Consider the following 22,941-nt stretch of genomic DNA (forward strand, 5'->3'; position numbering starts at 1 on the left):
ATAGACTAAATATAAAGTTATGAAATTTCACTTAGCCCTCAGTTTGGCCAGGGTACAAATTATAGATTCACAAGACCAAAGATCGCCCGTTAGGTTTACACAAGACGAATTATATCTCATGTTTAACCACTACAGAGACGTCAGAGTCAGCGGCAAACGTCAGAAGGACTAGCCGAGGAAAGGCTGTTCCAGGCGGGGTACATGAGCGCCGAGCGCCCGGTGATTGCCTGGATCTCACAACCTGGATCAAATTTACATAAATCTTTATAAATAAATCACAGATTTGAGCTTTAAACAACAACATTCTCGCCTGAAAAACTCTTAAAATTACATTTCGTGACATAGTAACAGTAGTATTATATTTTAACTGTATATAAAAAAATGGCGCTTCTTATGTTGTCATTCCCCTTGTAGCACGCGCAAGTGACGATTCTCTGTCAACCAATCAACGTCCTGCAGTGAGTCTAGGTCCACCCTTTAGTACCGTACCACTGTGCTAGGTACCCCAAAAGAAAGGGTACCCAAAAAGTGGTACGGTACGGTTCGGCATTTTGGTACCATTCACAACTTTTGACAGTGGAAACGGAAATAAGTGCGTACCATACTGTACCGTACCATACTGCTCAGTGGAAAGCCATTATTGTTTAAGTAATTTGGATATGGCTACTTCTGATGTAATTGCATTAAATACTGGATAGAACATTTTTATATAAAACATTGTGTAATGTTAAGTGTATTTAACATCAAAATGTAATGTCTAATGTTAAAATGTATGTGTTTAATGCAACCACATCTGGCGCACATTTTTTTCACATAGCAGCAACATAAACTTAAATTACTCCGTCATTTATGGTTATACAGAAGAAATATAAAAAAAGAATCTGTGATATTTCTACTTTTGTATGTGTCCACTTACAATCAAATCAAAACATTGTGCTTTTGTAAAATAAAGAAAATAAACAGGGTGTGCGTTCTGCCTCTCCGTCGCGGTGAACTTTTTTTTCTTGAGCACGTCTATAAACTGAAACATAACTCAGCGAATCCTTCTCACACATTTATGAGCCATACACCTTTATACACATTTAAGTGTGTACTTTTAAATGATCGGATTCAAACTGAAAACAAATATTCTCTGTTTAAGTAATTTGTATAAAACCAACAGGATGTCCAGTATCTCAAACGCTTGCTTATTATTTTTTAATTCGACACGCCCACTCGCGCAAAAGAGATTCACATGCAAATCTCCACATGGGACGCGAACGCCCTCGTTACCTCAAACACAAAACACCAAAACACTTCACAAGTCTCTGCTTTTCGTCGAGTTTGGAAGACACGTCTGAGCTTACATTGGATTTACATCAGAAGAAGAAGAACGCGATTTGAAGACAAGAAAGATGTAAGGTAAGAAATTCTTACTTATTAGTTTATGGTATTGTTGCATAAACTTCACATTGCAGTTGAACTGTTGCTAGATATATGGTGAATATTATACTATTTAGAACCGTGTTTCCTGTTAAATACTGTTTGTGGATATCTGCTCAAACATAGATAACCATAATGTTTAATATTTTGGAGCGCGATCGCGTTTGAATGTAGGCTATCATATTTTGGAGCGCGCTGTGGGTTTGAGTATCATATTTTGGAGCGCGCTGTGGGCTGGAATGTATCATATTTTGGAGCGCGATTGCGTTTGAAAGGAAAAATGCACCAAACATTAGGCTTTATGTTTTTACTATTATCTCATTTCATATCATCATAACGAATGGAAACATTTGAAGTAACATATGATAATCAATATATTTTTCTCTAGCGTAGTTGTTCTTGAAATCTTTTGGAAGATTTAATTTATTGTTATTATTATTTTATGCAGCACTGCGTAGCCTATGCCTACAAGGCCTATATTCATGTTCATTATATATTGTTGGAAACGTGTGTGTGTGTGTGTATTCTGTGAATTTTAAAAAGAAATTTTAACCAGAAAAATCTAAAATCTATTCCCAAAATCGTGCAGCCCTATAGTTTCTCTTGATATCAGTATGTTCACAGTTTTTTTCTTTTTTTCTTTCTTTCAGGGACCAGATGCAACTGAGTCCTGCTGACTTCAACATTCACATGAGCCTCTGTACATGAACATGGTAAAGTGAAAATCAAACACCTTGGAAATGAAAGGTATGTTTTTAGGAATGGCACAAAGGTCTCTGTCTTTGGATCATTGTTTTCAATGTGCTCTTTTGTCATTTGTATTTTTGGATTGTGTTGTGTTGTAAATAAATCCAAACAATCTAAAAGCCATTCTTTTTTAAATCTCCTCATTCTTTGTGCAAGGTTGCTCTGAATGACAGGGCCTGATCGCTCCTAATAGGGCAGTTAGGGGAGTTTCTTTGTCTTTCTCAGGTGTAAAAGCTTACATATTCATGAGATGATCACGCCCCTTCGCATATGGCTTTGTCACACAAAACACGTCTTAGAAATTTTAAATCAATATATTGTCTTATCTGAATGAGCAGTCAGGGTGATTTTCACATAGTTTTGGAGCAAATATTCTAGGCTATGTCATACAATTTTCAAAAGTCTTGTGAAGAAATAATCAGTATGGGTTTCATGGCCTTATTTCAGTGAGAATTATTTTTTGTATTTTCACAAACCACGCATAAATGTCATTATCTCAAAACTACAAACTTTTACATACATGCTGCTGATATATTATTGTAGCAGAGTTTGTGCTAAATACAGTGTAATTAGACTTTAGCCATGAAAATGTCACTAGTAACAGAAAAAAACACAAATGTCAGAGCATGTCAGACCACCTCCAGGGCCCAGAAAACAGCTCAGACCTCAGAGGGTTAAAGTCAGTGGCGCGTTGCGCATGTTATTCATATGCTATTTTAAGGGCGCATGCTTGGCCATAATCAATGTAGCGTGTGCACAACGCGCATACACTTTGATTCTCTCATCTACACAGAAGCAGCAGTTTTCATTTTTGCAAATCATACATTATTACGATAGATGGATAGATGGATAGATGGATAGATGGATAGATAGATAGATAGATAGATAGATAGATAGATAGATAGATAGATACAATTTATTATAAAAGCATACATCTAGTTTACACATTTACACAAATTATCATACGCCTGTTTAACCGAAGTTAATTTGGGTGGGTTTCTCCATTTCAATGTAACTTCTCTCTTTTACGGCCGTGACGAGAGCGTTGCTCTCCTTGGCTGTGAACCGCTCCTGGCGCGCGCCTGGCAAATCCGCCGTTACAATAGCAATCCGCTATGGAAAAATCGCGTCAGCTCTTAAAGGGAATGTGAGATGACGCTCTGATTGGTTTATTTCACGTTACGCCCAAACCACACCTATGAATAATGAAGCTATTTCAGACCAACCCATTTTAGATTTGCGCCTGGCGCAAGAGTCATTTATCCCGCCGGGAAAATAGCAACAGCGCCGAGACCCGCCCACAAAGTTACTTGCGCTTTGCGCTTGACACTTGCATTTCAGATCGTTAAAATAGGGCCCTATGACTACATAGTACATGAAACTCTTTTATTTCGAAAGAGCAAGAAATATCCTATTCTCCATGATTTGACCCCTTTAAATGTCATTGTGTTGTTGTTGTTGTTTGTGTGTTTTTTGTGTTTTGGGGGTGTTTGGAGCAAATTTCAGTACAGGTCAAAATATATCAGCCCTTTTTGTTCTTAGAATAACTGATTATAAGTGTATTCTGAGAACAGTACCTTATGTCAGATATACTAAACCATTTATGAAGTCCCACCTGTTTAAAAACTCATGGAGCAGCACTTAAATCCTGTGTCAAGCCAGCAAAAGTATGTATAACACCTTTCTCGCTACACACACCCTTACCTGACCCCCTCACACACACCTCTCTCTTTCAGAAAATAACTATGTTTAATTTCAACTGTAGAACCACCCACCCACAGCAAAAAATAAATAAATGAAGGAAGGGAGGGAGGCAAGAGAAAGACTGATGCAGACAGCTGTGGGTTTTCCCGGGCAGGAACTCGAGCGGGATGTTTTCTCATTGCTAGCACCCACAGGCCTCCATTAGTGGAAGTAATAACAAAAAGCTCCACACAGAGATGAAATATTTCATAACAATGTTGATACACACTCACAGTCATACACGTGGTTTGCACATACTGAGGTTTACCTATTTCAGAAACTCAATTACAACTGTTATTTTTCATTAGGTTAGATATTGATTATTAATCACTCAATTTACTTTTTAATTGTGTTTGTAGTTATGAACCAAGTTCTTCTCCAAAGGGAAGATTAGTTGTTGGGCAATATTAGTTGTTATAGCGTGCATGGAGATATTGTTAATTAATTATTAAAAGTGTTTTCGATGCCTTGTGGTCTGTGGCAGGCGCTATAGCTTGGGCTCTTGTTCTGTGCCAGGCTCGGACTTTGTCACTGGGTCCACGGCAGAGGATCTCTGGATCATCCCGGGCTGGGATGATGAGTCCTGTCTGGAGCGGGTAGAGAGATGGTGGGTGAGGGAGAATCCACACACCCACAAGGCGTAATCAATGAACTTGACGAAGGGACAGTGATCCTCCATCAACAGCAGCATCTGTCCAAGAATGTCGTCCATTCCCCTACAGAAGAGCTGTTTAAGAAGTTCTCATAAATTCATCCAGTGAGCAGACGTTCTGTAGGTAACAGTCCATTATTAAAAAAAAATCTCGTTTTTGAGGGTCGGTTATTCTGTCAGAATGTGGATTGTAATCCAACATGTCAAAAGTTTGGAAACATTAAAAACTATTTTTTTGTCAGAAGTCTCTTATGCTCACCAATGCTGCATTTATTTAATCAAAATACAGTAGTAATATTCAACTTACAATTTCATTTATTTTACACAATAATTTTGTTCTAATTAAATACATTTTAAAATATGTAATTTATTCTTGTGATGACAAAGCTGATTTTTCAGCAAAATTGCTCCAGTATTATGTGTCTAATTCTAATATGATGATTTGCTGCTCAAAAAAACATTTATTATTATTATGTTGAAAACTGTTTTTGCTGAGAAACATAGACAAATGAATGAAAAGACTAAACATAATCCTGACCATACCTGGTTCCACTTTATTGCTCCACTTTAGACATTCTACTTACTATAAGTAACTTCGCAACTACATGTCAACTAACTCTCATTAGAGCATTAGTAGACTGTCAGTAGACTGTCAGTAGACTGGTAGGTTATGGTTAGGTTTTAGGGTTCAGGTTAGTAGAATAAGTTGACTTGTAGTTGCCAAGTTACTTATTAGGCGGCTGCATATATGAAAAAAAAAAAACACCTAACCCTAAAAAAATTCTAACAAAAGGTTTCGCAGCTGTTTTTTTAGCATTAGGTGTCCTTAATAACATACTAAAAGTTTACCAAAGTTTGACCACTAGAAAGGTGTAATTTTCAAGATGGCGTCCAAGATGGGCAGGAAGCCCTTAAAATATCCTAACTCCTTCATTATTTGACCTAGCCTTGTAATCTTGGTGTCTAACCCCATGTTTTCTGGGTCTATAAATCCATTGGACTTGTCTAAATTGCACTGACATGATTACATACTTACATGATTTTGTGAGATAACTGTAAGGTTTTATCTTTGTTTTGGGTGAACCAGAGATGTAAATGATTTAGCCTATGTCATGTAACTACTCAGTACGTGTTTTTGGACACATACCCTTTTTTTTTTGCTAAAACACAGACTTGACATTCAATGTAAAAATGATTGCACCCAAAAGTAACTTAAATTGGAGTTGTATAACTTTGATCATAAACAACTCTGAATTAGCCCAAACAGAGGCCTGTGTGTGAACCCTCTAAAATGGTCACTCATTTCAATTTGAATAAGGTAATACATATGTAATACATCCTCTATAGATGTTTTTGAGTATAAAGGTGGCATTATGCTAAACCTCAGGTTAGATACGCCTTTGGGGGAAAGGCGTATCAGTATCGGGTCCTTTCATTTGGTCCAGCTTTGGCTCCGCGGACATTCTCCAAGTGCATGGATGCAGCTCTGGCCCCCTTGAGGCTCCAGGGCATCCGTGTACTAAATTATCTAGACGACTAGCTCATTCTGGCTCATTCCAGAGAGTTGGTGTTTCGTCACAGGGACGTCATTCTCCACCACCTCCGGTCTCTTGGTCTCAGGTTGAATGCTCAGAAGAATGTCTTAACTCCTTCTCAGCAGACCACTTTCCTGGGTGTCCAACTCGATTCTCTCTCGACGCAGGCCCGTCTGGCCCCTGCTCGAGTTTCCAGTCTCCGTGCGTGCCTGGCCCGTTTCAGGCTCGGCCATCATGTAGCTGTGGGCATATGTCGCAGGCTTCTGGGCCTCATGGCAGCAGCCTCTCCTGTGCTGCCCTTGGGTCTCCCTCATATGAGACCATTCCTGTGCTGGTTGAAACTCAGGGGCATCCGCCCTTCTTGGTCTGCCTTCCGCCTGCTGAGAGTGTCGCGCAGTTGCCTTCACGCTCTTTGGAGGTGGAAAGACTCCCCCTTTTTACTTCAGGGGGTCAAGATGGGTGTAGTTTGCCGTTGGCAGGTTGTCACGACGGACGTCTCTTTGACTTGTTAGGGTGCGGTCTTCGAGGGCAGACCAGCGTACGATGTTTGGACGGGCGAGCTTCTCTCGTGGCACATAAATTGCCTCAAGTTGCAAACTATCTCTCTGGCCCTGGATCAATTTCTCCCGGCCCTGATGGACTCATGTCATTGTCAGGACGGACAACATGGCAATGGTGTCCCATGTAAATCGCCAGGGGGGCTCGTGGTCGCGCACCCTCAACAGGCATGCGCACCGCCTCCTCTTTTGGGCTCAAGACAGGTTTCTTTCGCTGAGAGCAGTTCACGTTCCAGGGGACCTGACCATCGCAGCAGACTTTCTGTCGAGACAGAAGCTCAAGTCGGGGGAATGGATGTTGTACTGCTAAACAGTGGCTCTAATTTGGAGCATGTTTGGCGAGGCGGACCTCTTTGCGTCGCAGAGCTCGACACAGTACCCCCTATGGTTTTCCCTGTCTCAGCTCATCCGACACCTCTGTGGATAGATGCCCTCGCTCATCCGTGGCTGGAGTTGAGACTGTATGTATTCCCTCCGGTCAAGCGAATCCCTGCAGTCCTTTGCAGAGTGAGGGAGTGTGGGATCCGCCTCCTTCTGGTAGCCCCATTCTGGCCATCCCAGACGTGGTTCTCGGAACTGAGCTCCCTGGTGGAGGAGTCCCCTTGGCAGATTCCTATCAGGAGAGATCTGCTGTCTCAGCTCCAGGGCAGGAATTGGCATCCTTGACCCGAGATATGGAGGCTGTGGGCGATAAGAGGCAATCGCTAGCGACAGTGGCGTCTGGTCTTCCCGCTGATGTTTGTGAGACCATTGATAACGCTCGTGCGCCTTCTACTAGACTGCTGTATTTCTCTAAGTGCAAGGTTTTTGAGTCTTGGTGTTCGGCTCATGCAGTGGACCCTGTCAGCTGCCCGGTCGGTTCATTGCTGGAATTCCTGCAGGATAAATGTGTGGCTGGAGTGGCTGCAACTACCTTGAGAGTTTATGTCAGCTATCGCTGCCATTCGGGTTAGACACTTGAGGCCTGCACGTCCTATTAGTGTCCCCACCTGGGATTTATCAGTTGTTCTGGAGGGGCTATTAGAGCCTTCCTTTGAACCCTTGGAGTCAGCTCCGGACCGGATTCTTACGCTCAAGGTGGCACTTTTGTTAGTGTTGGCCTCTCTCAAGCGCATGGGGGATCTGCAGGCTCTTTCTGTGAGTGAGACTTGTATGGAGTTTTCCCCAGGTCTTGTGAAGGTGTTTCTATGGCCTAGACCTGGTTATGTCACCAAAGTTTTGTCCACGTCATTCCGCTCTCAAGTTGCACCACTGAGGAGGCGCCCGCGCCATCAGCCAATGAATTGGTGTGATTCTATACGGGTTCAGACAATCAGCACGTGCCTTCACGTGGCAGCCCTGTTTTGACTAATTTGACAGTACCACACATTTCTAATGAATTTATTCTTTATTGGAATCAAAAGAATGGTTATGAACCACAGAAACCACCAACACTGGACAAAACGATATGAGAAAGGAGAAATATGTAATTACTTAAGGCGAGACACGGCAGGCAAAAGCATTGGGTTTTTTTTCAGATTTGGGGATATTTGTCTTCAATAACATGTCTTCTTTCAGACTTGTGGGGAAAAAGAGTCTGAAATACACATTTAGGTCTTTATTTTACTACACTTTGTTTTGTGTCTGTAGATTTCTCATAAATTCAACAAAAGTTGGCGTTCTAAATCATCCCGCTGCTCCGCGATTGCTGGAGCACCCTGCACCCTGTCATCACATACACCGTAATTGTTTTCCCATCTAATATGTGAACACAATGAACTAATTATTTTGAACCTGGCTTTATCCAATACTCAGATTTTGTTTATTTTTATTTTTATATATATATATATGCAAATAAGCACATATTTAATTAGATAATGCCTAATTTGCATATTTAAACATTAAATTACAGAAAACTTGTAATACATTTTTTTTCTCATCTTAATGTAGACAATCAACTGGGAAAGTTTCATGGTGATATCTGCTAGTTAAAAATGTTACCCTATTCACCTGTAGTGTCTCGCCTTAAGGGAAATTTTACTTATTTTTCACATAAATATGCTTGTAACCAATTGCTTTTGTGACCTTATGGAATTTTGACCAGATCTGGGTTTAAAGGTTCTTGACTACGCCACCTGGTGCCTCTCACACCAGGATATACTTTGCTCCTTAACTGCTAAATACCTAATCTTAAGGCAAGCAGGTTCGTAGAAATACACTAAAGATGAACTAGACAGAGACGTGCTTTCAGTAGAAAAATAATAACAAAACTTTATTGTACAATGGTATAATTAAAAGAGCCACACCGTCATACTAGAGGCACAGTACTAAAGTGAGAGGCCAGACCTGGTATTGGCTGTTACAAGGGACAATACAATTAACAATTTAACTGGAAAATACTGATTCACTGTCAAGGCAGGTTACCTGTCCGGGATACGCGTGACGTTCACCGCCCGTGTTCTGGAATCTGGTGCCCACGATCACATGCATTCACACACACACACACACACACACACACACACACACACACACACACACACACACACACACACACACACACACACACACACACACACACACACACACACACACACACACACACACACAAACCACTACAAGCCAATGATTCAATCAATATTGTGAAGTGCAGTTTCTCACTACAATACGTGGTGCAGTGCGCGAGGACGGAACCAGGAACCTCTCTTGTGAGCAGCTACTCTAGTACTCTAGAAAAAGGAAGAAAAGGACAAGAAAGTTATCACTAGCAGAGTGGATAGAGAATGTAAAACTATACACTACTAGAACAGCCAATACCACATCAGTCAAACAGAGCATTAGACGGAGGCTACGGCAAAATAACCACAATAAAGAAAAGAAAAGATATATATAAAACTTAATTTAGGCAAGGCAAAACAGCAGGAGCAATCTGCCTGCAGGCACAAAATCATTAAAATTAGTGCTTGATATACACATGCACAAATAGTCACGTAGCATCGCAAACATTTCATAAAAACATTATTTTCTTTTACCTCAATGTTGACATACGAACTGACACAGTGGAGAAACAGCCCTTTGCGGCAGTCTTCACAATCCTACATAACAGTTGTTACACACAGCATATTCATTAAATACATTTATATTACTGTAAGAGTTGACAATAAAACACAGCCATGCATTACGTCAGGGCAACACAATCAGACTCATTTTACATGTGTTCAAAGCTTTTAATCCTAACACACTGGATCTACTCGCAACACAATAAACAATAAACATTTACCTTCTTGATGTTGCTGCTTAATTGCGGTACAGCTACCCGGCGGGTGCTTTGCCCAAGACCTGTGCGCAAATGTGCTCATTAAAATGCATATGTCCCAACAATGACACCCACATTGTGATTAACAGTAAAATGCACAAATAATACCTTCAGTAATACACAGCACGATTACCCGGAAGCGTCTGGCAATCAGTCAAACACCTATTTTCCAATAGCCCAGTATTAGATACAATATAAATGCTTAGCCTGCTACATCATATAAACATTTACCATACCTTCGTTGCACAGGAGAACCACATACCCAAGCAGTAACAAGACTGAAAATATATCTGGACAGTGCAGACTGTTTTATAGAAACTGCCTAGACGCAAATGAGTTGTTTAGCCACTCACGGCTAGCTGGGTGACGTCAGGGGGCTACCGTAGCTGCAGAGGGACAAACTTCAACCAGACAGCGACTACTCTGCCGGTTACATGCTTTAATATATAATTGTACTTGTAATCACTTATCTATCATGCAAATATGTTAATTAGAATATTACATGGCCCAAACATATATCAGGCACCAGTATTCCTGGTCTAGGAGGAATACAAAGGAGTAATGGTCATTTTAAGGGCCAAATGTTAAATTGCTAAATTGTTTGATGCATTCGAGTGCACTTACATCATTTTGGCACCATAATTTACCATTAGGTCTTTCACTTTTTATTCTTGTGGCTATTTTATGGATTATATTTTGCCTAATCGTTTCAGTTGTTTCTTTTTGTCCTGGAAAATATCACAATGAGAGCTTTAATTTGTTGTAAAATGCTCTCATTCACACTAGGCTCCAACCCTTTGATGCAGATAAAACGAACAGGGTGAGAATTGGGTCAGTGTTCCTTAAGAAGTGGTGTCAGGAGGCCCATTGATCTTTTGTGCTTCCAGGTTAAGTGTCAAAGTAGAGATTTCAGCATCCTGATCAAAATACTAACCGTCCTCCCCCCTAAAGGCAGCCGGAGGCGACATGCTGGGATGATCAGATTACATTTGTGCACTATCCCTCCTCCACCCTCTTTCCTGATGTAAGAAGAACATGACTTATTCCACAGAAACAACTCAAGAAAAATGTTTCATGAATGTTTTCTCTGATGTAAGGTCAAACATAAATAAATACAAGCAGACAATTTAACTCTTTCCCCGCAATTAACAGAAATTTCAATAATTTCAATAATTTGTGAGACAACGCTTCCCCGCCATTGCTGGAAATTTCAGGCTTTCCGTGTTTTCACTGTTATACAGTAGGCCCTATTACACATCTTCTGAAAAAGTACTGAATCTGAAGATCAAAAAACAGGCAAAGAAGAAGCAGAAACAAGCCATAGCTTATGTAAGCAGATGCATATGTGAAATAATGCAATCATCAACATTAAACCACATATAAATCAAAACTGCCTAATGTTACTGAATAAAATGTCGACCCAGGATGAGCTATAGGACTGTTAAGCATTAGGGGTGTTAATGGACTCGAACTACTCCATCTGTGTTTTGATCATCGCTCTGAATCCGTTATGAATGTAGTCTTTGACAAAAATTAGATTTTCTCAGCTTTTTGCTCAAAATGTTGCTTTTTTAAATTAAACTTTAAACTAATATTTTGAGTTAAAAAAAAATCTAATTCCACGTTTTTATTGTTAAACAAGATGCTTTAAATGCTTTCAATCTGCTTTCAATTCCTTTGTAGAGTTGGAAGGAAACTGTTCATAAAAGGCCAGGGCTGCATTCCTCAAAAGCATCATGAGCAAAGTTGATCATAGAGACCATTGGTGCCAATGGTTCAATGATCTACTTAGTTCAATGATCTACAATGCTTTTGAGAAATGTAACCAGGATCTCTTAAAGGTAGGGTAGGCAATGTCAGAGGGGCTACAGAGAAAGCACAAGAGTGTCTCCATAGCCACGCCTCCTCCAAAAGTCTTGTAATTATGGTTATGACATGGTGTGAAAGCATAAGCTTGTTGTTTTGGTTAGCAATCTGTTTAACTCTGCGTAGCCTCATTGAATGTGGTGAGGATGTGTGATGTCTGCACGGGCAGGTGCATGAAGGTATGAAAATACATATGCTGACCGGTAGGTAGAACATTTGAAGAACATTTTTGGTCCTGAGACTTCCACAAAATATATGTGTACATGTTTTAATATTTAGACCACTTATATTATTGATTGCTGTCAGGATGTGAAGAGAGTTTCAACCAGCATAACAAAAAGGTGTTTATAAAACAAATTGCCTACCCTACCTTTAATTGCCTTTATACATCTCTATCAATCGGATGCACCACTAGTGCAGCCAGTCTGTTTTGCACTGACTCAAAAAGTTCTAATGTACCTGAAGAGAGCTATCTGTTAGCCTTCTCCTTCACCTCAATAGTAATTGCTATCAAAGTATGGTCCAATGGAAAAACAAATATAATACCACTATTTACTTAATCTCACAATAGGATCCTCACCAGGCACTGAAATTTTCATTCTGACTAAATGGAAAATCCTAATATTTTTCCTCATATGCTTCAGTTCCATTACACAAGATGGGCCTTAAGCAGCCAGGGTCACTTTGTTCCTTCTGTGGTTTTTACACACACATTATGTTTCAAGGATCTACAGTGCAAACGGCCTTGCATTTAGAATTGCTAGAGAGCTAGTCTGCCCAAGAAAGAGAGAAAGACTAAGCGAATTTGAGATTTGTCGTGTGCAGTGTGGGTGTTCATTGACGATATTTTGGTTGGTCCAGACAGGTATTGTAGACGTCTGATAAAAGACTGTTCCTGTCCAATGACACATTAATCTGTCTTGAGACTGGCCCAGCATGCTGATGGTATCAGTGCAGGAAAACAACCTTGGGGATAAAGAAAGTGGCTTGGTGCTTACCACCCTAATTTCAATACTTCAGAAACTTGCTTGCCATTGCTGATTGTATTATATTCGTATTGTATCTGTCACTCAAACTACAAAATGTTTTTTTTTTTTTTTTTATGGAACGTTCGAAGGACAAAGTTCTTGACCATTATAAATGATTTTGGAGGAAGTCAAGTCAGGTCAAGTCATCTTCATTTATATAGCGCTTTTAACAATGTAGATTGTTCCAAAGCAGCTTTACATTGATAATAGGAAATTAAAGTAAAGTGTTTTGGCTTTATAGCAGCTCTAGAATAAAGTTATTGTCCGGCTAAAGTAAGTTTGATTGATTCACTTCCGTCGCAACGATCATTAGTTATTAACTTAGGGGCCACTAACACGACACCATTTTAACAGAAAACTCTTAAGTTCTTTCTGCGCAAACTTCAAAAACGTGAACTAGTGAGAACGCCGATGGCGTGCACATGCGTATTACGAGTTCAGTCTATAGGTATGTGCGTTTCAATATATGTGCGCAGGCGTGTAGTCCTTCCCTACAAATCAACCCTTAACATACTACTTGTCTGGCCTTAAAATTAATAATAGTCAAGTCAAGTCACCTTTATTTATATAGCGCTTTTTACAATACAGATTGTATCAAAGCAGCTTCACATTGATAACATGAAAATAATACAACAAAGTTTGTTTCTAGAAGAAAATTGCATCATCGTCCACCCATAATAAGGCAGATCAATAATATTGTTGAATATTAAATGTCCCCAACTAAGCAAGCCAAAAGCCAAGGCAACAGTGGCAAGGAACCAAAACTCCCATCAGGTGACAGAATGGAGAAAAAAACCTTGGGAGAACTCAGGCTCAGTCGGGGGCCAGTTCTCCTCTGGCCAACGAGCGAACAGTGTATGATTATGATCCAGGCAGCGTTACAGGTCAGAAGTCAAATTGGTCATGTCGATGAGGCCTTCACAGGGCTGATGAGGCTGGCACTTCAGGATGCATCATGGTTAGGTCCAGATGCAGATCCACCATCTGATCTGGATACGGCCGAGGTCCACCTCACTTCTGGAAACGGAGAGTCTTGTTGACACTTCAGGACTGCATTGTCGTCACGTCCAGGCGCTGGTCCTTCTTCAGATCTGGATACGGCCTGGATCCGACGGACTGCGGTAAACCTCGGTATAAACAGAGAGACTAATATTAGCGTAGACGCCATTCTTCTTATGATGTAATGAGTACATTAGGATTTATGGGAAGTGTTCCCGGTTCCGGCTGGCCTAATCTATGCAGCCTAATATGGAATTATAGAAGTCTATAATGTGTTATGTGTATGCAAGGTCAAAGAGATGTGTTTTTAGTCTAGCTTTGAACTGACAGAGTGTGTCTGCTTCCCGGACAGGGTAGGAAGACTGTTCCAAAGTTTTGGTGCTATATAGGAGAAGGATCTACCGCCAGCAGTCGATTTTGATATTCTGGGTATTATCAACTGGCCGGAATTTTGAGATTGCAATAGACGTGAAGGACTATAATGCGTTAAGAGCTCGCTCAAGTACTGTGGAGCTAAACCATTTAGTGCTTTGTAAGTAATCAGCAACATTTTAAAATATATACGATGTTTAATAGGGAGCCAATGCAGTGTTGACAGAACAGGGCTAATATGGTCATTCTTCCTGGTTCTGGCAAGAACTTGAGCTGCTGCATTTTGGACCAGCTGTAATTTGTTTATTAAGCGTGCAGGGCAACCACCCATTAGAGCATTACAATAATCTAGCCTTGATGTCATGAACGCATGAACTAATTGTTCCGCATTTGTCAATGAGAGCATATGACGTAATTTAGATATATTTTTAAGATGGAAAAATGCGGTTTTACAGATACTAGACACGTGTCTTTCAAATGAAAGATTGGTATCAAAGAGCACACCCAGGTTCCTAACCAACAATGAAGACTTAACAGAGCAGTCATCAAGTGTTAGACAGTATTCTAGGTTATTTTTTTATAGCAGCTATGCATTCCGTTAATTTTGTGAATTGGTAAGTTTCGTCTGGGCGTGAAGAAATATAGAGCTGAGTATCATCAGCATAACAGTGGAAACTAATGCCATGCTTCCTAATGATATCTCCCAAGGGTAGCATGTACAGAGTGAACAGCAATGGTCCTAGAACTAAGCCTTGTGGTACGCCATACTGAACTTGTGATCGATAAGACATCTCTTCATTTACTGCTACAAGCTGATAACGGTCAGATAAGTATGATTTAAACCATGCTAATGCAATTCCACTAATGCCAACATAATTTTCGAGTCTATTTATAAGAATGTTGTGGTCGATAGTGTCAAATGTAGCACTAAGATCGAGTAACACTAATAGCGAGATACAACCACGATCGGATGATAGGAGCAAATAATTTGTGACTAAATCCTGACTGGAAATCCTCGCAGATATCATTTCTTTCTAAAAAGGAACATAGTTGTGAGGATACTGCCTTTTCTAGTATCTTTGACAGAAAAGGTAGATTCGAGATCGGCCTGTAATTGACTAATTCTGTAGGATCAAGTTGCGTTTTTTTGACAAGCGGTTTAATCATAGCCAGCTTAAAAGTTTTCGGTACATATCCTAGTGACAAAGATGAATTAATGATATTAAGAAGAGGATCTATGACCTCTGGAAGCATCTCTTTCAGTAGCTTAGTCGGTATAGGGTCTAACATACAGTACATGTTGTCGATTTAGATGATTTATCTAGTTTAGTAAATTCTTCCTCTCCTATAGCAATGAATGAATCAAATTTTTCTTCAAGGAGACTACAATGCACTGCCTGATGTGATACTGTAGTAGACGGTTGCATAGTTATAATTTTCTCCCTGATATTTTCAATCTTGTTAGTAAAGAAGTTCATAAAGTCATTACTGCTGTGCTGCTTGGAAACGTCTGGGGTTGAAGATTTATTTTTCGTTAGTGTTGTGGCAGTTTTTCACCTAAACAATCATCTTTGGCGTAAGAGATAGTCTGGAATCAAATGATCATTAAAAAGTAATTTATTCTTGCAAGAAGGCCCAGTTGCCACACAGAAGTCACAAGTACAGTCTGTGGAACAAGTGCGACCAGGAGAGAGAGGCAGGCCAGTCTTTATACTGTTATCTTCAAGGTTCTCTAAACACTCCATAGATGGATAAGACACTCCACCAGTGATCCTATTATACACTGAACTTTAGTTTAGCTTAACTTACAGTCTGCAAGTCCTAAATTGGACACCCTTTGATCTTAGGGGTCTGGGCCTCAGAGTCTCCCCCTCTTCTCCTGCCTCACAGAAGTTCCACATCAATCATTACATCACATAGTCAGCAGCACACATAGAAGTCAATCTAGTGTATGTTAATGAAAATCAAAGTAAGTAATGAAAATCAAAAATCTCCCATTACAGTTAGTTTAGCCACTATTTCAAATAAATACCTAGGGTTTTGTTTATTTTCTTCTAATAGGTTTGAAAAATAAGCAGATCTAGCAGCTATTAAGGCCTCTCTGTATGCAATCGAGCTCTCTTTCCATGAAATGCGAAATACCTCTAGTTCTTCTAAGCTATCTGGGAAGCTGAGATGATGAAACTGATCAAGAAGATCATTAATAAAGCAATCTTTAGGGGCAGAAGTGATAGGTCTAACATATTTGTAACACGGAGTCGACTTTGCAGCCTTGGCTAAATTAAGTTTACACGAGACTAAATAATGATCTGAGATGTCATCGCTCTGCTGCAGAATTTCAACGGCATCAACATTGATTCCATGTGATAATATTAGATCTAGAGTATGATTACGAGAATGAGTAGGTCCTGACACGTGTTGTCTAACTCCAATAGAGTTAAGAATGTCTTTAAATGCCAATCCCAATGCATCTTTTTCGTTATTTACATTTATATTAAAATCACCAACAATTAGGACTTTATCTGCAGCCAGTACTAACTCTGATAGAAAATCAGCAAATTCTTTGATAAAGTCTTTATGGTGCCCTGGTGGCCTGTATACAGTAGCCAGCACAAATGTTAAACGTGATTTATCATTTACACTAGATAGTGTTACATTTAGCAACAACACTTCAAAATAATTATATTTAAAACAAGACTTCTCAGTAATTCTGAAGATATTACTATAAATTACAGCAACACCTCCCCCTTTGCCTTTCAGACGAGGTTCATTTTTATAACAGTAATCTTGCGGGGTGGACTCATTTAAAGTAATATAATTGTCTGGTTTTGGCCAGGTTTCTGTCAAACACAGCACATCTAGGTTATAATCTGTAATCATATCATTAACAATGAGTGCTTTTGAAGTAAGGGATCGAATATTCAGCAACCCGAGCTTTATCATTTGTTCATCTGTATTATATCTGTTTTTTATTTGTTGAACATCAAGAAAAATGTTACCCTTGAATGTGTTTAGGAGTTTTTTGTATGTCCTAATTCGGGAACAGACACAGTCTCTATATGATATCTAGGTGAAAGATTCTCTATGTGATGGCATTTATCATGTAAGATCTTAAGAGATTAAACTGCTTAATTCATATTGATTAATATTACAAAGTATTTTTTATACTTTCTGATGTGCAAAAGTTTTGGATACAAGGACTTTCAATGGATGGCCAGAAGATATCTTCATTTGTGTTCAAAGATGAATGAAAGTCTTATTTGTTTGGAATTACATGAGGGGGAATAAATGATGAATTTTCCTTTTTGAGTGAACAAACCCTTTAAGCCAGGTGTCTCTTAAGCCGGGTGCACACTGTACGATTTTGGCCATAATTGTCTGAGACAAAATTTGCAAATCCTAAAAGAATCCTCTGATTCAAGGCTAAAATCTGAAGTCTTTGATCGTTAGTTTTACAATGCCGTTGTGATCATATTTTCCCTCAGACGAAATTCTGGCAGTGTCAGAAGATTTGACTCTCAAGCCGCCTTTCCACTGCACACGACATTCGCATACCATTGTCGCATTTCGCCCCCTGGTGTCAGTCACACGGAACTTTGAAATCGGTCATGACGCAACCGTTACCCTCGGCTATTCACAATGGTAAAATTAATGATTTTAATGAATGTAATGCATGCATGAATATATCCACAAAAAACAAATTACCCACAATACATCTAAAATAAAAACATAGTAGATTTTATAGAGCTAATCAATATAAATATTGATTTAAAGGGGTGGTAAAACGCCTTTTTTCGAAGGCTTGATTGTGTTTGTGGGGTGCACTGTAACATGTGTTCATGCTTCGTTTTTAAAAATTTGCATTATTTTTCACATATTTAACCATTATTCTACACTGCTCTGTCCCTCCTTGTAAAAACGGTCGGATGATTTCCGCGTTCTATGAAGCCCCCCCCCTTCAAAATACGCAATGGGCTCAGATTGGTTAGCTGGCCCAGTGTGTTGTGATTCGCTAACCGCCAAGTGCACGTTGTTCGGAAACGTCACCCCCCCTTATCTTTACCGGTAGTTTGTGCTTCAGTAAACAACGGCGTCAATATTGCCATACCAGTTTGAGCCCGAATCAGACCCAGAGAATGTTAGTGGAGAGGATCGAGCAGAACCTGTTCAAGAACGGCTGTTAAAGGACGTTTCAGAAAGGTATGTTTTTTAAGACTGCAGATCGCTATATGACACTGTTACTTTTGTATATTTAGAACGATTGTAGCTAAATATCTGTCGCCAGAACTATTAATCCAATACGAACACTAAACATTGGCTTTACAACATTAGCCAAATCAAACACAAAACCATGTTTAGCATGCCTGTAGATAAACAAGCATGTAGATAAACAATACATAAAAGCTATAATCAAAGAATAATTTACACTGATCACATAAACGACAACAACCACGAACATTCCAAGTTCGCTGCGCTGGTGATATGTTTGTCGGATAAGTATGAATTAACGTTAGCATTTAACAAACTGGTTTGTGGAGCCAAACAGCGTTGTCCTTCATTTACTTCCTTGCTACAACGTACAATTAACAATACGAACTATTACAGGAAAACTCAACGACGAAAAATAAATCATACTTACAGGTTGTGGCCCGTAAACAGTTTCTGTTTTTAAAGTTGGAACTGCTCCATCTTTCAGGACTAGCCGTTGTGCGAATCCTTCATCGGAGGAGGGGTTTATGTAAATATTGGGCTTAGTGATGTCAGCAAGCCCGCAGGAATGTCGTGTAGTCTCTACTGGCCGTTTTTTGTAGTTCTTAGAAATTGATTTCTTTAAAAGCAAATATCTCCCTTTGCTTTAAACTTTGAAAGTTGTAACTTTGCAGATGTTGTTTATGCTCAAACAGCAACATTACACACTAACTAAAGTTAGAAAAGTGAAATCGTGTTTTACCACCCCTTTAATTATTATAAAATCTTTTTTTCTGACATAATTATTAATAATCGACATTTTACATAAATAGCGTTTACATAATGATGTTTAAGTGTTAAAATATTGGTAATTCTATCTTCACGCTCATAGTTTTGATTAGAATACACCACATCCGGTCGACCGGCATACGGTCTAGCCGCAGATGTTCAGATATTTCAACGCATCCAAAGCTCAAATCGGATCCGAAATTATCTCATAAGCCGCCTTTCCACTGCCCACGTCAAACGACAGACGTCGGACCGGAAGTCATTCATTTCCAATGGACAGTAGTACGGGAGCTGCGTGGAGTTCCGATTATATGCGTAAATTTCGGATCCGATTTGAGCTTCGGATGCGTTGAAATATCTGAACTTCTGCGGCTAGACCGTATGCGACCGGTCGACCGGATGTGATGTATTCTAATCAAAACTATGAGCGCGAAGCTAGAATTACCAATATTTTAACACTTTAACGCCATTCTGTAAATGCTATTTCTGCAAAATGGCGGTTATTAATAATTATGGCAGAAAAAAATATTTTAGAATTATTTATAATTACAATATTTATATTGATTAGCTCTATAAAATCTACTATGTTTTTATTTTAGATGTATTGAGGGTAATTTATTTTGTGTGGATATATTCTTACATGCATCAAATTCATTTAAATCATTAATTTGACCATTGTGAATAGCCAAGGGTAACGGTTGCTTCATGACCAGTTCAAAGTTCCGTGCGACTGACACTACGGGGTGAAACGCGACAATCGTATGCGAATGTCGTGTGCAGTGGAAAGGCGGCTATACGCATTTGATCGGAACTCCACGCAGCTCCCGTACGACTCTCCATTGGAAATGAATGACAATGGAAAGGCGGCTTCAGTCCTGCAGTTTGAATTCTCCTACGATGACCATCAAATTGTCTTAGTTTTTCAAGAAAAGCCATGACCAAATGTAACGTTAGAGATTTCTTTGTAGCCACTATTTTAATCCCGCGTGTAACGCTGCTCACTGTCACTGAACGTGTTGATGATGTAAAACTCCGGATGAGTTTTCTTGCGTGCGTCCATTATTAACGTGTCTTTTACTGTCATACAGTCTGACATTAATGACAACTGAGATCTTACAGTGTGACTTGGCTTACAGCGAGGATCATGTTCGTACAGTCTGACAAGGAACAATCATAAATGACTATTATAAATCGCATAGTGTGCACCCGGCTTTAGATTCTACAAATTCTTTTATATTATAGTGACAGGGACGAATGGAGTGCTGTTCATTTTCTGTACACTCATTCTCATTGTAGATGAGGTGCTTTTAATAATAATTTATGAGTTATGTGTTCCTCGAGGAATCTGCATGATGACACCTTCACTGTTTTTGGCTAACTTATCCAACTCACCTTATTTAGCTCATTTTAGGGGAAATTGACAAATACGGACACTTTTCTACACTTTTACACCTCATTAAGACCAATACAATGACATTTCCATTTATGTTGCTAGCGCTGCCAGCTGTTATGCCAGCTATTATATATCTTCATAGAACTAATGTAAGAAGGATCAAAGTATAGCTGCGTATGCACAGTTGTAATCAAAATTATTCAACCCCATTGCAAATCAGGTTTATTGACAAAATATACAGATTTCAGCTGTTTGCAATAAACAAAAATTATTGAAATAGCTCAACACAACAAATGTTTCAAGTGGTTTCCCCAAGTTCAACTGAAAATGCAACTTTTAATGACTTCTGCAGTTTCAAAATTATTCAACCCCCTGAATATAATCACTCACAACAGCACAAATCTGCAAAACAGGTGTTTTGTCAGGGCCTTCATTAATTACACCAGGTGTGCTTGAACTACAACACATGAAATATCTGAACTGGGGTGCGTTTCCCAAAAGCATTGTTAGCCAACTATGTTCGCAAGTTCCATCATTATCAGCGTAGTTCAACGAGTCAGTGTTTCCCGAAACTATCGTTCTAACTTCCTTTACTCTGTAAGAACGAGCCTATGATTGAATCTGGAAATAAAGCGAAATAACTGAGAAAAATGAGAAATAGTCCTCAGATGTCATGTCTGTAATTTATAGCAAAACATCTAGTGTTAATTCGATCTCAAACAGTTCCATTAAAAGAAGTTATTACTCTACCACGTGTGTGACGTCATTAACCAACGTGGTTGAACGACCACTTTGCGACACTTTGTTTCGGGAAACAGTTGTGACTAGCTAGTTGATTTCTTCAACGATGCATCGTACAATGGTAGTTAAGCAGCGAGTTACGTCGTTGTTCGGGAAACACACCCCTGACTAGGTTTGTTCACCATTTTCCATAGCTTGTGCTTTTGTATAATCAACCTGGTTGAACTTTTACTGTTCAGACAAAGTCCAGATGGAGTGGGATGAAGTTAGACGAAGCAGATCAAGTCTTACTATGCATAAAAACAGATGCAACTAAAATTATTCATTGAACTATACTCTTCCTTTTACCATCACTTTGTCTCCTGCTTTCTGGATGTAACAGTAGCTAACATAAGCTGATGTGCACAATAACTAAAAACCATAAACTGCCAACCCAAGGTTTCACTATGCAACTGCACAGACAAATTTCTTCAAACATTACAATACAGACTTTACAATATGATACTCCAGATGCATAGCAAATAGCTTGTTTTCTTTTGCAGTGCTAAACTACAGTAGCTGACATAAGCTTTTGGTTTAATTAAACTTCAAAGAGAAATGAAAAGAACATTGTCTTGTTATTTTCTTTTTGCTGCAAGAGTTTGCCTATAGGTATTAAACCGGTCTGAGAGCAGAAAAACTTAATTTCTAATCATTTCATGCCCCCAGGTCACACTACATAGAGCAGAGCGGAGCAGACGCTTTATGAGAGAACACTCAACCTGGGATACGTGAGAAAGATACCAAAGCCACAGCTACAGCCCGGCGGATGCAATATTTTGAAATCTCTTCATTCGTGTCAGTTTATTTCAACAGCTGTGCACCGACCCGACTGCAAGGCTTAACGTTGGAGAATTCAAAGGACGTGTTGGACTGACGTCGCCTTCATCAATAGTGTAACCAAGGTTACTAACTCGTGGGTCATTCCTGGTATGCGGTGACATTTTGGCTTCATAAGTGTTGGGAAAAAAAGTACATGATTTTCATGTTTTTAGCATTCTACCAAAATAGTGACATGTTTAACTATAAGGAATACATATTGGTCAAGCTCAGGGACACAAAAAATAATTATTATGGGTAGATTGTTCAAACACTGTCCATGAAAATATTCCACCCTGTATAGGGACATATACATAGTTATCACAACATGTTAATAATGTAAATGTTAAACAATAATGAACTTTTCTTGGGTAGTATATGTCCCTTATGCCATCTTAGATTTTTTTTTCTTCTTGAAACAAGCAAAACAATTTTTGATGAATAGTATATGTCTTGATTATTAAAAACAGGTACTTTTTGTGCCCATTTTTGCAAATAGTATAAATAATTTTAAAAAAAATTGCTCAAAAACATATATAGCCTATGCTGTTCGTGCTCCTCACCTCACAAAATAAGACAAAAGTATACCAAACATTTAACGTTGCTGTCAAATTATTATTTAAAATGACTTGTCTAACAGGGTGGAAAGGAGCACAACAGGGTGGAACGGAATATAACAGGGTGGAACACCAGTGTTTAAAGGTTCAGTGGATGAGCTTTTTGTCATTGTCCTGCATGGTTTGCCATCAGTAATGTGTG

General features: G+C 39.2%; 1 protein-coding gene and 1 long non-coding RNA gene across 2 annotated transcripts in view; both read right to left on the reverse strand.

The window, feature by feature from the left end:
- LOC309482910 (uncharacterized protein) overlaps positions 1-22,941 on the reverse strand; it is a 402,133-nt gene that overhangs the window by 328,549 nt on the left and 50,643 nt on the right. The window lies entirely within an intron of this gene.
- LOC309482441 lies at positions 8,732-10,199 on the reverse strand. Its single transcript, XR_014200285.1, has 3 exons — positions 10,057-10,199; positions 9,913-9,971; positions 8,732-9,727 (listed from the first exon to the last, which is right to left on the reverse strand). It is a non-coding gene; the product is annotated as an uncharacterized lncRNA (long non-coding RNA).

The sequence above is a fragment of the Leuciscus leuciscus genome, assembly GCF_965113295.1.
Source record: "Leuciscus leuciscus genome assembly, chromosome: 19".
Taxonomy (NCBI): domain Eukaryota; kingdom Metazoa; phylum Chordata; class Actinopteri; order Cypriniformes; family Leuciscidae; genus Leuciscus; species Leuciscus leuciscus.